This window comes from Belonocnema kinseyi, chromosome 9, assembly GCF_010883055.1.
Source record: "Belonocnema kinseyi isolate 2016_QV_RU_SX_M_011 chromosome 9, B_treatae_v1, whole genome shotgun sequence".
Lineage (NCBI taxonomy): Eukaryota > Metazoa > Arthropoda > Insecta > Hymenoptera > Cynipidae > Belonocnema > Belonocnema kinseyi.
Window position 1 is genome coordinate 1,940,882 of NC_046665.1, and position 16,051 is coordinate 1,956,932.

General features: G+C 31.0%; 1 protein-coding gene across 4 annotated transcripts in view; it reads left to right on the forward strand.

Moving 5' to 3' along the window:
* LOC117180093 overlaps nucleotides 1–16,051 on the forward strand; it is an 82,397-nt gene that overhangs the window by 18,244 nt on the left and 48,102 nt on the right. For 2 of the 4 annotated variants that reach the window (XM_033372412.1, XM_033372413.1), the window contains exon 1: nucleotides 11,710–12,144. The exons of the other annotated variants lie outside the window; for them this stretch is intronic. The gene's annotated coding sequence lies outside the window, so the exon portion shown is untranslated. Of the gene's footprint in view, nucleotides 1–11,709; nucleotides 12,145–16,051 lie in introns of those variants that run through there. 4 annotated transcript variants of the gene reach the window in all.

Genomic DNA, 16,051 nt, shown 5'->3' on the forward strand with positions numbered 1-16,051 from the left:
GGGGTGAGTATGTATGACTTAGTGGTAGTTTTTGGGGAACGAATTGTATATTATCAGAGAGCAAAAACAGAGCAAAAAAATATCAATTAACAGTGTTTTCTATGTTGTATTGTTTTTTATGCTTTTTCATACATATATGTGTTCCGCTGTATACGTTCACGTGAAAGGGTAGTTTTTCGGGAAAATTATAAAGAGGGGGAAATTTTGAAGTCCCATGTAATCAATTTGAAATTTTAAATCATTTTTGCACTCTTCAAGATGTTTTCCAACTTTAAAATGGTTTTGATGACGAGGGGAGAGTATGTATGACTTAGGGGTAGTTTTTAATTAACATATTATATACTATCGGAGAGCAAAAAAAGAGCAACAAAATATCGACAGAATTGAACAAAAATTGAAGATATAGTTTCACTTTCCGAATAAATATTCAATACTTTTTATTAACCCTTCTAGAAATAATCAATTGAGATCGATAAGAAATAATATAAATAATATCTCAATCGTTTCGAATCGTGTTTCTTAATTGTGCCAAAACGATTGGCAACGATTGAGCATTTTGCCTTCCCAATTGTTCCCAATCGGGTACTTGGAATTCCCCACGAAATGGCAGCACTTTTATCTGGCGGGAATTATTTAGACAGTTTTTTTAGTTTTTCGGAATTAAAGTATTATTTTATTATTTAAAAATGTCAAGCTGTTATTACTTGGATAAAATTAAACTACTAAAAATTAATATTAGAGATCAAATTTTTTTCAGAAAGAGGTTTCAATTTTTAATTATTCGGAATTATTAACACAAAAATGTATCTTATAATTTAAAAAAGTTTTTATTGATTCAAGTTTCTAAATTTTGAGTTTATTGAAATATAAGTACCCAAAATAATGGACAAAATTTATTCTAAATCAAACAGTGAATTTACATCAATGTCCGTGATATTATATTCGGTAATCCTTAGATTATGATTACCCCTTTACCACTAAAGATTGACGTAAAACCAACTTTTTATATTATTCTCAAGGTAGCCACTAAAATCGAAGCCAAAATCTGGAATAATTTCTTGGTTAAAAATTTTTTACAGCAGTCAATTAAATTCAAAATTTAAGTTTTTGAGGCTGAAAAATTTGTTATTTAAAATATTTAAGACTAAATTACAAATTAAGCCAATGGAAGTGGAAGTTTTCGAATCACTAAGCGTGCTAAATATTGACTTAAAACATTTCAAACAGCGATTTCGAATTTAAACCTTCATTAATATATGTCAAAATGACAAGCTTCTAGAAACTTTTTTATAAATAAAGCATTTGAAATTGTACAATATGGATTCAGAAGCCTTTAACTTTGTTTCATTTAAAATTATGCCATGTGAAATTTGAGTATGAAAAATATACAATTTCAATCTTGTTTCGACTTGATTTGAATAAGTAAAAATGCAGTCTTCAAAAATAGCATTTTACAATTCGGGTTTCTAAACTGCTTACATTTAAACTTACTAATTTCTTAATTTTAGCATTTCAAACTCAAAGTTTAAAACAATTCGTAAATTAAAAATTAAACCCTTATTCTTTGATAAGCTAAAATGTCGATAAACGTCGATACGATTACATAAGATTTTATGAAATTATGAGAATGATAACTGGATATAAAGACCAAAAATTAACTTTTTTCAGATTATTAAATCAAAATTTAAACAAAATTGCAGAAATATGTGGCCATTAATCACAATGTTTCAAGAAGGAGAGAAAATAAAAAATGTATGTGTTTATGGAAGGAAAACCATTTTCTTTATGAATTCCGCACGTATTCAATTCATTTTTGAACTTAATGAAACCTAAATGAATCCAATAGTATTACATTAATAATTTCAAACCTTTAAAATAGAAATATTTGCAAACCAAATTATTTGAAGTATACAAAATTTAATATCTGAAATATTTAAAACTAGAATTTTCAAGAATTTTAAATCAAACTTATTTATAAATTCAAAATTGTTATATTGCAAGAAACTTAAAAGGATTGGATTAGTTTTTCTACTAAAAATTTAATGAGTTACCTATAATTTATTTAGTCTGCGTTTCAAAATATTGGCGCCATCCTACCTTCTATAATGTTTCCAATCGTTTTCAATTGGGTATCCCTTATTCTGAGTTGGGGGTTAAGTTTTCACTGCAGCATTTTCATTTTGCAATTTATTATTCACATGCGGCTTTTTATTCCGTCAAACAAACAAATTTCAAGAATATGAATTTAAAAAGAAGTAAATAAATTTTTTACAATAATATACCGGCTAAATCAAACTACCTAGTTGATAATCATACTACATCACTATCACATCGTTAAACGGTATGATTTTTACATGCTGTTAATCCATATACTTTTAACTTTTTATTCGGCATACCGCCTAAGCATTATATTTTTTAGTACTTAAGACTTTTGTTAAAGTACGAAAAATGTAATATCTAACCAATAAACACGTGCGCGTCATTTGTGTTACAAACGAAAACTGCAGAGGGCGTATTGCAGGCAAGTGCATTCACTTAATTCAATCCGATTGGGAAAGATTGACACAATTAGCAACAATTTAAACCATTTAACTCTTGGTTGCTCTTAATTGTTATTAATCGTGTTCAATCGATTATTTCTAGGAGGGAAGTTACATATTTCTTATTTAATTTCTTATATTGCTTATATTTTTGAAGTAGGTAAGTATACATTCATGCAGGATGTTTTTATCTATAATTTATTCAAATGAAGCGATAAAATGACTTTTAATAAAAGTTCTGTTATCTTGCAAATTATTAACTGTAGGGGATCAGTGTTCATAAATAGGCTTCCACAGGATCGATTCTCATCAAATTCGTTATGAAGTTAGATTCAGATATGAAAACAATAATACTCTCTTCAAATTACAGAAACATTTCTTATACCAACCCTTCACCGGAACATCACTCCTCATTTGAATGAATATATAGTGAAATTAATATTTTCCTTTTTCGTACGACTGAAATTAGCTTTTTGTACTAATGGATGAAAATACAACCCTTCAAATACATGCGAAGTTCTTTCTCTGGTTGGAGGTGACTCCTGTGGATGTTCTGAAATACTTCAAGTGCAAATATTCCTATCAACAGTTTTCCAACTTTATTTTCTAACTTAAGGGTGGTTTTCGGCCTTAAGGGTGGTTTTGAGTGGAGTAAGAATCATGGCGTTTTTCTCTATCATCTGAGACCCTGTTACACTCCAAAACAGTTGTTATTTTGGATAGGAAGTAGGTGGAAGTAATTTGGCTGTTAAAGGGTTAAAGTACCATCTCCACAGACAATAAATACTTTTCGAATTCTGCTTCTTGTGGTAAAATACTCACATTTTCCGTTAGTGAAAATACAGAGACATATTTTCAAAGTGAACTGAATTTATTAGATAAATGTACTAATTCGCTGCAAGTTGCATGATTTTTCATAGGCAGTAATTGCCTAAAATTTCCGCCAAGAATTATAATTTTTCCACCAAGTGGTGAATCAACATTCATGAAGTCACGTAATGTTCGATCTACTAATTCCAAAGCATACCTTGGCGCCATCAGAGCTTCATCACAAATAGAAATATCTACTTCTCGTAAGTATTGAGCATCTGTAGATTGAGTTTTTATACGGTAGACGGAATCAGAAAATAAAGGAACTGGCATACCGAAAATTTTATGTACAGTCTTTCCTTGTCGAAGTAATATTGCTGCAATACCTGTAAATTTCATCGTGCATATATTTTTTCCCTTGCCTTTTAAAAAATGATATGTAGTTGTATAAATGTATGTCTTTCCTGAGCCAACAGGTCCATCAAAATAAAAACATGACGTTAAAGGCCTTTCTTCGTTCTACAAAGCAACTTTAAGGATTGTGTCTACAATATCTTTCTGTTTTCCATTTAATGTGTGCTACTGAGTCTAACCGAGTTGTTCATGTTGAGCAAGCGATACCTCGTCATCGTGAATCTCAATATTTTTCCGAAATTTAGTTATTTGTGGCATCGTTGAAAAGCTACTAATATCGGATCTTTCTTAAGGAAGATAGGTATTTATCTGATCTTATGTATGTTTCTTTTATATTATAGTTTCTCTGACAATCTTGTGACATAGCATATTTAAATTTATCCCATAGTTCCTCAGGATTGATGGGTTGACAGTATATTAAAATACGAACAAATAAACGTCTTAATTGTTGGGGCATCATCCAAACTTCTCCTTCTGTTATAGCACGATCCCACTCTGCAACATCTTCGATGAGACCTAATGCTAAACATGTTCTATAAAAAGTATCAAAAGTTTGTTCATAAACAGTTCTGAGAACTTGAAAACTTATAGTCCCTTTGATTGTCATTAGTAATAGTCTCAGATAGGATAGTTCTATTTTAGTTGGACTAACAGAGTACATCCTTCCAATAACGTTAAATTTTGTTTTTCGTTTTTGCCAAATTGATCATTTTGATCCACTACGTTTTTCAAATACGTAGTGAGATGGAATTTTAGAATACGTATATCGTTTGGCATCAGTATCATGTCCATTTAAATCAAAATAATTGATTAGCATAGTTTCTTTTTCCAGTGCGTTTTTTATAGCATCTTTTATTTGGCAACGATTTACCGTACATACGATCACATGTTTCAAATGAATAACATTTTCGCTGTTATTGATATCAGTAACTACAACGGAAGCAGCATCATGTCCTTGTAAATATATTTCTATAAATATTTGACTGACTTTATGCTAGAAACTACTTCCAGATTAATATGCCAGTCGTGCCTGCATTTTGGTGATTATATGTAAGTACCGGTATCTGTTCTACGATAAGTTGGATATCCGTTTTCATTCATTCTTGTCGCGTCTTGAAACTTTTTTGGAAAATGCTTACTACATTTACCTTTACCATCTTTACACCAATCTCCGCAGGGACCGTGAATCATGTTTTCATAACAATATTATGAAGTTCATGATCTGTATCTGGATTTGGAACTTCTGCCGAAATATATTCATCTACAATATCAGGAGTAGTTAATTTACTATTTGGTTTTAACGTTAATAACAAATGAGCATGATGTAATCTAAATTTTTCATGCTCAACAACATAAGCGTATGCTTGTACTTCGCCGAAGAATTGTTGTTTTACTATAATGTGGATTAATTCATCTTTCTTTGCACTGAAAACTCGTGAAACAATGTCTGATCGATCAGACGCTGTCTGACCATGTAATAAATTATCTTTCACTTCAGCCCAGTTTAGATTACATTTCATACTTATAAACAAATCTGGCTTACCGAATTTTCTTACAATGTCCATTGCATGTTAATAGTGCTGTAGAATATTACGAGAAGATCCTGAGAATGATGATGGGAGGATTATCATTTTTCCAACTGTAGTATGTAAATCGTTTGATCTTTGTTGTAAATGATCAACTAATCCCTGATAAGTATCAGCGCAAAGTGTTTTTTGATTCAATCTACAGTAATTCATCGTATCCTTTTCGATTTTCACATAATTATCGACAACCCACTGTTGAAATAATCATCCACCCATAAAAAATACATCATTATCTCTAGTTGCCATTCTATATTTAATATATGCAGATCGTGAGACTTTGCCTCGTTTATTAACACATGATATGCTGTCATTCCAACCTTGTGTGCCATAAGGATAAAATAATGGATAAATCCAAGGTTCAACGTTCGAATCCATAGAGCTGACAAATTGAAGGAAAAAATGATAGAAAATTTATTTCTCTTAAAATTGCACAAATTTAGGACCAGTTAAACGTTTGAACTTGCTGCATATGTAATTTCAAGAATTTTAAATTCGATATCGTGTTTCGTCTAAACGTAATTTGTTTGAAATAAATGTAAAAGAAAGTTTTGTAGCTTACGGTCACATGGGCTCAATATTTGCGCTTTTTGAGCCCTGTTAAAGGTAAGTCTTAAATGAGGTATGCTTACATATTTCGTCGTCCTTAAGATCAGTAGTCTCTATGTTCTCATCTAAATACTAAGTTTGTAATAAAATTTTTCATAATTACAATGGTTATAATAACATTACATAAGTTCTATATGAATAAAACATAAATTGCTTTAGTATAAAATAATAGGGTTGTTTCGCGATTTTAGATAAAATAATTTTTTAATACATAATTTTTAGCTGAATAGAAGGTGCGTTGTATTTTTTTGTTCTTTTGCGTAGTTTAACAGAAAAAAATATTAAAAATTGAAGGCGGTAACACTTATTAAAATTGGTGTCACGTGGCTGTCACGTGACTCAGAGATTCTCATAATTATCTATCAATGTAACGATGCGAAAGTTACAATGAGGAGGTTAGGCCATGGTCTGCTGTCAATTCAGACTATTTTGATTTGATAGCTTTATTTGTTCATGATTATGTGACAAAAAAAGTTATCTTGTTTTAATATTTGGTTTTTTACGAGTCAGTAGTATGTTGAAGGAAAAAAGTAAATGCAATTATTAACACATTTTAAAATCGTACATATTTAGGAATTGGTCAGTAAACCAGCTACATTTAAGTACTTTTTCAATGAATTCTTTATACATAACATAAATATATATATTTTCGGTAAATTTTCTCTATTGTTTTTTACGAAACCCTCCTTTGACATTTTTTTAAACAATATTTTGAGACTTCTATTTTTGATGTGCACATAATTAAAACAAAACATCGGCACAGAAAAAGTTATTTGAGAGTCACTGAAACGTGAGCTGTGATTGGTGGAAAATCCGACCCCTTTGACGTCAAAGGGGCCCTCCAATCGACATCGTGATAGAAAATTCATATTTCAACATTAAATTAAAAATAGCAAACAATATGTAAAAAATATTTTATGGCCGTTTTTATAATTAGAATTTTATGTACTATAAGATCGATTTATTGGAAAAAATATATCTAACTTTAGAAACAACCCTATTGTAACATCATTTGGTATCAAGATAAGTAGTATTAAGGACGTAATAGTATGTAAGCACATCTTTTATCACTTTTAATAAAAGATCACGTGATCACGCTATCACGTCTATTAGATCTGAGGTAACAAATAAAAACAGCGTGTTGAAAAGATAGACCAATAGAATTCATGGCCAAGTCATCCAATCTGGCAACCCTGGAAGACGGTTCCTTAGCTCTTTAAGAAAAAGCCTACCTGTTTTTGTTTTTATTAAGGTTCTTTCATACCTTACCTAGCCGGCTTGGGCTGGCAGCCGCGATCAAATTATTATGTTTTTATTAAATAATTATTTGGTTTATTGAAAATTTCGTAGAAATAAATATACAGGTAGACTTTCTAGATTAACCCTCTCTGTCTATGGCCTTTTCCAATTCTGATGGCCGTAGCTTGAAACCATGTACAAAGACTGAATTCGAACGGACCTCTTTTTCTAACGTTTAGAGATAGAAAGAGAGGTCCGTTCGATTTTCGACATCGATACAAGATCGGAGCCGCACTGCAGTAACTATATATCGTTGGAATATCACTTCCCTTGACAACCCTGAACATAAATATCAGCGTCAGTGACATAAACAACTGACCTATTATAATATAATAAAAACCTTTAAAAATGTACAGCGGCAATAAAAACATTAAAAATTATGTACTGCGATCAAATTATTATGTTTTTATCAAATAATTACTTGGAAAATTGATAATGTTGTACAATATCGATTTTCAAATTTCCCGCTTACTGTGTCTACATTCAATCCAAAATGAGAAGCCAATCAGGAATCAGGAAAAGGCGTTACGACTTTCGATATATTTCGAGTTCGACTCATTCAACTTCCTTTTATAATAGGAAATAGAGAGAGAATGTAGAATAAAGTCGACTAATATTTAAAAACTGAGTTGCACAATAAAAGTGGAATAATTCTTATGTGCAAATATTTTATGACATCAGTGATCTTCTCTAAGAAATACTCTAAAGGTTAACAATATTTGGAAGACTTTCTCTAGAGTTTACATGAGAGTCGAGGGATTTGAAAGAGATAGAATTTAAAACATAATTTTGTACTGATTTTATATTATTTTAAACGGCGTTTTACATTTCTCGCTAAAGAAAATTTAAAAGACAAGAAATCAAAGAACTGAGACATCTCAGCTTATAGAACTTCGTCGACAGTCGCAGAAAACGAGAGGTAATGCGCAACAGTGTTCACGTAGATCGTGGAAGTTTGCGAGGGTAGTCTAGCATTTTTTCTTATTCACACAAATCTCCTTGTAAATGGTGAATGAAAAATTATTTGTCAAAAATGGTTAGATTGATACTTTGTCGAGGTTTTTTAGGCATACAAAGTGTTTGACGAAAATTGTTATAAGTATTGTATTTTAGACTATAAAGTCCTTTCTTCTGGTGTAATCACCACCAGCAGAAGCAAAGTACGTGATGTGTATTGGTAAATACCAACAAATTGGATGTGATTTTCAAAAGAGTGGAAAAAAGAAATAATATTCTAAATAGATTGCAATTTCCTGTCAACTGAACTATTCTTCTTTTCATAACCTTGAAGACATTTATTTTTATTTTTATCCCGATGCTTGATAAAGTTTAACATGCAAGTTTGAAGATTCCTAAATTAAAATTGAACTTTATAGATAGTAAGTGTTCCAATTTTTTAATGCGAAATTTATGTGTGTTGCATGCTCCAAGTTTCTGAAACTAAATGTCATTGTATAGATGGCATATAGGGTTTTCATTTTAAATGTCTACTTTTTTAAATTCCGGAACTTCTGATCTGTTGTTAATTGTTGTTAATATTAATTTATTACTTGAAAAACATACAAGTTTCAAAAGCCTAAAATTTTGTAAGTTTGAAAAATTACAAATTTTAAATACAATATATTAAAACGATCTGTATTTAAAACTGAATTTCATAACCTCTATGAAATTGTTTATAAAATTGCCTACTTTTTTACTTTCAAAGGCTAGAATTTTACGAGCACTCAATTTTGTTATACTGAAGATTTAAAATCTTTTCATTCTCAAAGCTCATCATTTGAATAAACAATTTCAATGCTTACTACATGTGACAAATTCATTTAGTAACACAAACAACAAAATTATTAATTTAATAATATAAATACTTTTTAAAGGATTTTTGACAAAAATCTGGGTTGTGCGGAAAGTAATTTCGCTATTCATTTTGACATGTCTTTAGCCGTGTTTCCCTATATTCGAGGCTACTTCAAACCACGAGATCATTTCATATAGCTGAAGATTCTGGAACAATATGGCATAATAAATATTATTTTGATTATCATATTGTTTAGCAGGCGAACAATTTTTAACAAAAATATTTTAGGAAATTAAATTAAATTTTTTATTCAGCTTACTATGGCAAGCCATTTGCTTTTAAATAGTATCCATGATGAAGAACAAAAAAGAAATGCAACTCGTCTCTTCATAAATTTGTTGAAAACATTCTTTTTATGTCTAGCCATAGAAAAAATGAATTAAAATTAAGGTTCATGATAAACTAAATTGTGAATGCATGCACTATAAAAAATTAAAAGAAATTTCCGAATTTTAATTTGAAAGTTACCGTATCTGATGCGGTAATAATACTTCGTCGATCGAGAGATAATACAGGTTTTTAGGTTAGACTATTACGAGGATTATAGTCCGGACGCCATACCCACTTCCGTCGGATTCGCGTTTGATATGCAATGTTGTTAATGATTCTTTTTTAGGCTGATCTCCTGATTCCGAATCTGCGTGATAGCCCTCTGGCATTCATGGCGTTCTCGACATATAAGCGACTAATTAAATTTTCATTACCAATTAATTATTGAATTACCGTTCGATATTTAAAAAATTTTTCTTTTGCATTATTGTAGAGGTAAAGAAGAGGAATGAAAGTTGTTTTGACACTTATTCGATGGGATCACTAGTTTTTGCAAAAAAAGCGTAAATAGGTAAAATAATGGACAAAAATTATCCTTTCTGTGCAGAGTAATATTTTTTTATTTGAAATTTTTTTTATAATCGAAAATATGTGTTGAAACGAACAATTTTCATAATAGACGCTATTTCTCTAAAGTTAATGAATTTAAAGATAGAAGGGTTTTAATTAACGAACTCAAAATGCCTTTTAATTAATAGTCCTGTTTCTCGACAGTGATTTCTTTTATTACGAAACGTTAAACACAGAAGCGTTCTTTAATCTATAATAAATATATTTTCGTATAAATTTGATAAACAATTTATTATTTTGATATAATTACGCATTAATGTTTAAACAATCTTTATAACTTGACACAGCTTCATGGGAAAGGGATATAAAGGAGTCAACATTTGCATAGTGCTTCTTGTAATCTCTCCGAAACCAGTGATATCATTTTTAATCGAAATCTATCAATGTTCGCACCTGTACCTATACGTCCTACGAGGTTAGGATAAAGTTCAAATAATTCGAAAATTTAATTGCGAGCCCACCAGGGAGTTGTTAGCCTATTGAACCTAATCACAGGCAGTTATAAAGATTGTTTAAACATTGATACGTAATTATATCAAAATAATAATTTTTTTATCAAATTTATACGAAAGTATATATATTATAGATTAAAGAACGCTTCTGTGTTAAACGTTTCGTAATAAAACTAATCACTGTCGAGAAACAGGACTATTAATTACAAGGCTTTTTCGTTCGTTAATTAAAACCCTTCTATCTTTAAAATTATTAACTTTAGAGAAATAGCGTCTATTATGAAAATTGTTCATTGCAACTCATATATTCTATTATAAAAAAAATTTCAAATAAAAAAATATTACTCTTCACAGAAAGGATAATAATTTTTGTCCATTATTTTACCTATTCACGCTTTTTTTGCAAAAACTAGTGATCTCATCGAATAAGTGTCAGGCCAACTTTCATTCATCTTCTTTACCTCTACAATAAGGCAATAGAAAATTTTTTTAAATATTGAACGGTAATTCAATAATTAATTGATAATGAAAATTTAATTAATCGCTTATATCTCGAGAACGCCATAAATGCCAGAGGGCTATCATGCAGATTTGGAATCAGGAGATCAGCCTGAACAAGAATCATTAAGAACATTGCATATCAAACGCGAATCCGACGGAAGTGGGTGTGGCGTATGGACTATTAGTGATTTCACCGCTTCCTTTACGGATCTGTTACGTGGCGATGTAGTATGTACTATGTGAGTTGTAAATATGCCACAAACTTCGTAGGTAATAATAGTAGCTACGTTCATGGAGTTAAATTTGCAGATTTTTGCAAGATAACCATAATCGGCAAAAATCCTTTTTGAGAATGTAACGTTAAATTTCCAATTATTAACTCCTCGTTATTGAGTAATATTGCTAACTTAACGCGGAGATAAACAGTATTTAAATTGGAAATTAAATTATTAATAATAATGCTGCTGAAAAATTTGACAAAGAAATCAAAGTTTAAAAACCGTAGAGTTTCTATAAAATTGTGTTTGCAATATTAAATCATTGATCAGGTTTCTTCATATCAAGTATATTGGTTTATTCTTTTTCAGCTAATAGTGCTACGTTTTTCATGTCATTCAAATTATTATTTAATTTTTCTTGATTTACATTTTTAATTTATTAATCATCATTGTTCTACTTTATCCATTGCATTGTACGTTATTGCATACACTTTCGTTTTCTTGATATTGAAGCTGAAGTTTTACATTTTTTAATTTATTAATCATCATTGTTCTACTTTATCCATTGCATTGTACGTTGTTGCATACACTTTCGTTTTCTTGATATTGAAGCTGAAGTTTTAAATTGTAAATATCATTTTAAAAGTTCACCCACTACAAATTTGGTGCCGCCAAAAAAAATTTTCGCGTACTTGTCAATGGATTCAGAGCCAAAGCTTCTTTTGTTACCGCGCTGGTGACAACGCAGAATTATTTACTTACTTCTAACAAGAAGTTTTTATGAATGATCAAACCGAAGAGTATTGAGGGAGAAAAAATCAGTTTAATATTACTGGATCGTTGACGAGATTAGAAGTGTGATGTACTGAAGACAAAATTGAGTTTAAAAAATTCGCAGTAAAGACAGCACTTCGTGCGTAAAACTGTTGCCGGTATTTCAGAAGTGTTTGCTGAAAAAGGAAGGTAAGTTTAATTAATATTTTTATTTGATTTATATTTTAATTGGTAAACGTCTATAAACTATACTTAGAAGGTTTTGCTTTTGTTTAAATACACGGAAATCAATTTTCCGTCAAGTTAGACAGGTTATAGACGCTCGTGCATTATCTTTTTTGTTCGTCCCTTGTTTTACGGAAGAGGAAAATACACGCGGAAAATGTTAAAAGCTTATCTTTACAAAGCGAAATTTACAAAAAATTTGAAATCTTTACATTTTCCAAATTGTCATTTTCAACCAGATTGAAATTATTTTATTTCTTCCTTCAAAAAATGTCAACCATTCCCATTTATAGTAAAGACATATACATTGTAGACAATTTAATATTTCAAATTTCAATCAAAGCTGTTTTTTTCTTTCACACTCACACTATCATGAGGTTCGCATTTTCTACTTAATTAATTGCAAAAGCGTTAATGGAAGCAGAGGGAAAGTTTGCGGCAGGAGGCTTCAACGATAATCATTTTCAAACAATTTTTTAAATAACATTATTCTCTTAAAACAATTATTTTTACACTATTAACAAATAATTTGTTTGAGCATTCCGTTAGGATTAAACATCTTAATACGCTACGACACCCTTCCTTGCAGACGCTCGACGCCTACTTTGACTATTTTTTCATTATCTAATGCAGTCAAGAAATTGACAGAGTTACGTCCCTATGGTTTCAATTTGATTATTGTTTACATTCTGAAATAACTACATGCGTTTTACCTTCACTTTCGAGTTCAAAAAAATGGCGTTAAGTATATCGCTTTTTCGGATCTACTAAGTCTCGTAAGGAATGAAATTTTGATTATCTTAAAATCCGTTGCAAATTTTGATGTTTTCAAAAAATTCTTGTTTTGCAATATTTAAAATTACACGATATCTATTGCTCACCTTAAAAGCATTGAATCATCAGCAAATATTTTTATGTATCCATGCATCACAAATCGGTCCTATATTCCGTAATGTGCCCTATGCTCTGTTGAGGTCCTTAAGTACCATATTTTTAATATTTGGATTCTACGGTACCCTATGTGCAGCTCATAACTTAAATTTTATTAATCTCATTGTTTCTATAAATTAACTCATGGTTTAATCACTATTTAATTCACGTCTATCTATACTTACAAGGATGGACAAAAGTTTTCGCAAACCTATTTTTTGATGACCGATTAAGTTCTCTTAATTTTAATTACGCCACAGCTAAACAATTTTCTCTTTAAAGGGTTGATTCCGATGGGAAATGCCTGCATAGAGTCGTCACTTACATCTGGCGCAGTACTGAGCCACTGGTTTTGCCAACGGACAGCCCAATCTTGGTGGACCAGTGCTGGCACAGTACTGGGTGAGTTGGTCATGCCAACGACCAGCCAAGACTTGGCGGACGAGCACTGGCACAGTACTGGGGGAATGGCAGTTTAATTACAGTGCCGATACTTACAAAAATTGCTTTTCACTATCCAACTATCCAACCAAAAACTGCGCATAAAGAAATACCAGAAATTTTCGTATTTATAGACAAATATGTTTATTTTCTAAACTAAAAAATTTTTGATCATATTTTACATAAAAAACGTAAAGCTAATTTAAACGAGCGTCGGTTTAACTCTGTCGAATTTTCATATCTAGTACTGCGCCAGTACTGTCTGCCAGCACTGGTGCAGTACCGAACATAGTTATCATCCCAATGTCTTCCCAGCATTGCGCCAGTACTGCGCCAGTAGTCAATTACCCATTGGGATTGATCTGAAATTCTGCACAAAATGAGCCCTGGCGGTTGTGATACGGTGAAAAAATAGCTTAAAAATAAGCCCAAGAGTATTGAGAAATCTTGATTATTTCGGATGTTATTGAATATTTAAGAAAACATTGAAATTAAAATTTTTTTCAATATCTGCGTAAAAAATAGACAAATTTGCTTATTTTATACAGAATTTCTAAAGCAATCAACCCTTTGAAGATAAAATTTTTTAGCTCTTGCATAATTAAAATTAAGAAAACTTAATCAGTCACCAAAAAAGAGGTGTGCGGACAGGATTTTATCTTATTTTCAAGGATTTCAATGATATTAAAGAATGTGTAAGCTCTCAAGGTATATCAATAAATTTTCAGGAATACTCGGAAATTTCGCCCGATATCATAGAATTTTGTAGGACTCATTAATATGTTAGTGGACTTTAAAGAATTTATTCAAGATAAGTGAGATATTTCGTAGGGATTTTAAGGTTTAAATAGATTAGAAATAATTTTTTTGGAATTCAACCTGAATTCTTATTAATTTATCCTGTATTTTTACAATTCTCTAGAATACTTTTTAATTTTTTCAATTTACTGGAGTTCTTCTAAATTTACTGATTTCTACTTAAATGCATGAATTTCAAAAGTTTTTATTTCATTCATTTTGAAGGTCAACTGACAAAAGTATCAAAGGATTTAAAACATTTGAAGGCATTGATTCAGATTCCTCGGCATTTTTAAAACACTTAAAAAAATTAAGAAAAGGTAATTAATGGGGATTTCAATAAGGAATTGAAATATTTGAGGAAATCGTAACAAATTTCCAGGCTTTCTCAAGAGATTCAAAAAATTTGAAGGGATTTCAAAAATCAGAGGATTTGAAATACTTTAGGAGATTCTAAAATATTCACAAGACTTTTTTTCTTCATTTAAATAGTTTGAATGGTTCTAGTTTCTTTTATTTTTCTTAGTTTTGAGGGATTTAAAAAAACTAGCATATGATTTTAGAGCATTTCGGACGACATGGAAAGATTTTATAGGACCTGCAATGTTTTGGTGTATTTTAAAAGTTTCAAAGGGATTTCATAAGATTTCCGAGACTGTCAATGATTTTACAGGGAAGTGGGAGTTCTCAATGTATTTTCAAGAATTTTTCAAGATTTGACGAGCTATCCCGCGTGTGAAACCCCCCGCTGAGCCCTCTTATTATGAGAGCCCCCGGCGGGGGCCCGCATGAATTTTGGACGAAAATTCGATGACACTTTTCTGAAATTCGAACTCTGACAATATGGAAGTTCCATAGGGGCCCCCGCAGGGGGGCCAGCTCGGCTGCTCTCACGGACCAATGATAAAATTTGTAATTTTAAAGGGTCAATATTGTTTTGACACCACAAATTTTAAGGTTTCATGATTTCACATTTACAAACAGTGAATTTCTGACAAAAATTCTATGACACTTTTTAAAAAGTAGAACTCTGAAAATATAAATGCTCCATAGGGGGCCCAGGTCGGTTGCCCTCACGGATCATCGATAAAATTTGTAAGTCCAAAGGATAAATATTTTTTTGACACCACAAATTTTAATGTTTCATGAGTTCAGACTTACCAACAGTGAATTTCGGACGAAAATTCGATAACACTTTTTTCAAATTCTGTGACAATATGGAAGTTCCATAGGGGCCCCCGCAGGGGGCCCAGCTCGATTGCCCTCACGGATCAACGATAAAATTTCTAAGTCCGAAGGTTGAATATTTTGTATCCTAAAAAACGGACACGATCAAATTTCTGAGTTCCGTCGTTTAAAAGTTTACATGTTCATAAAAAATTACATTTCCTGTCATTGTAAAAAGTTGTAAAGTAGCCTACAACGGGAAAAAAAGAAATATGACGCAAAGAAAAATTATAATCGATTTGAATTATTTATTTAATAATTATTTCATTGATATTCCTGTTAACAGTTGGTGTATTTTACATTTACATAACGTCGTATAGTAATAAATAATTAGAAAAAAGACCTTAAAATTTGGTCCTTTAACTTTTCTGAACTGTACCTTGCGAGGATGGCCCGGATGACGCCAGATATATGCCAGATATATGCCAGTACAGGTGCTAGCACTGTCAAAAAAAATAAAAACAAAAGGGCTTTC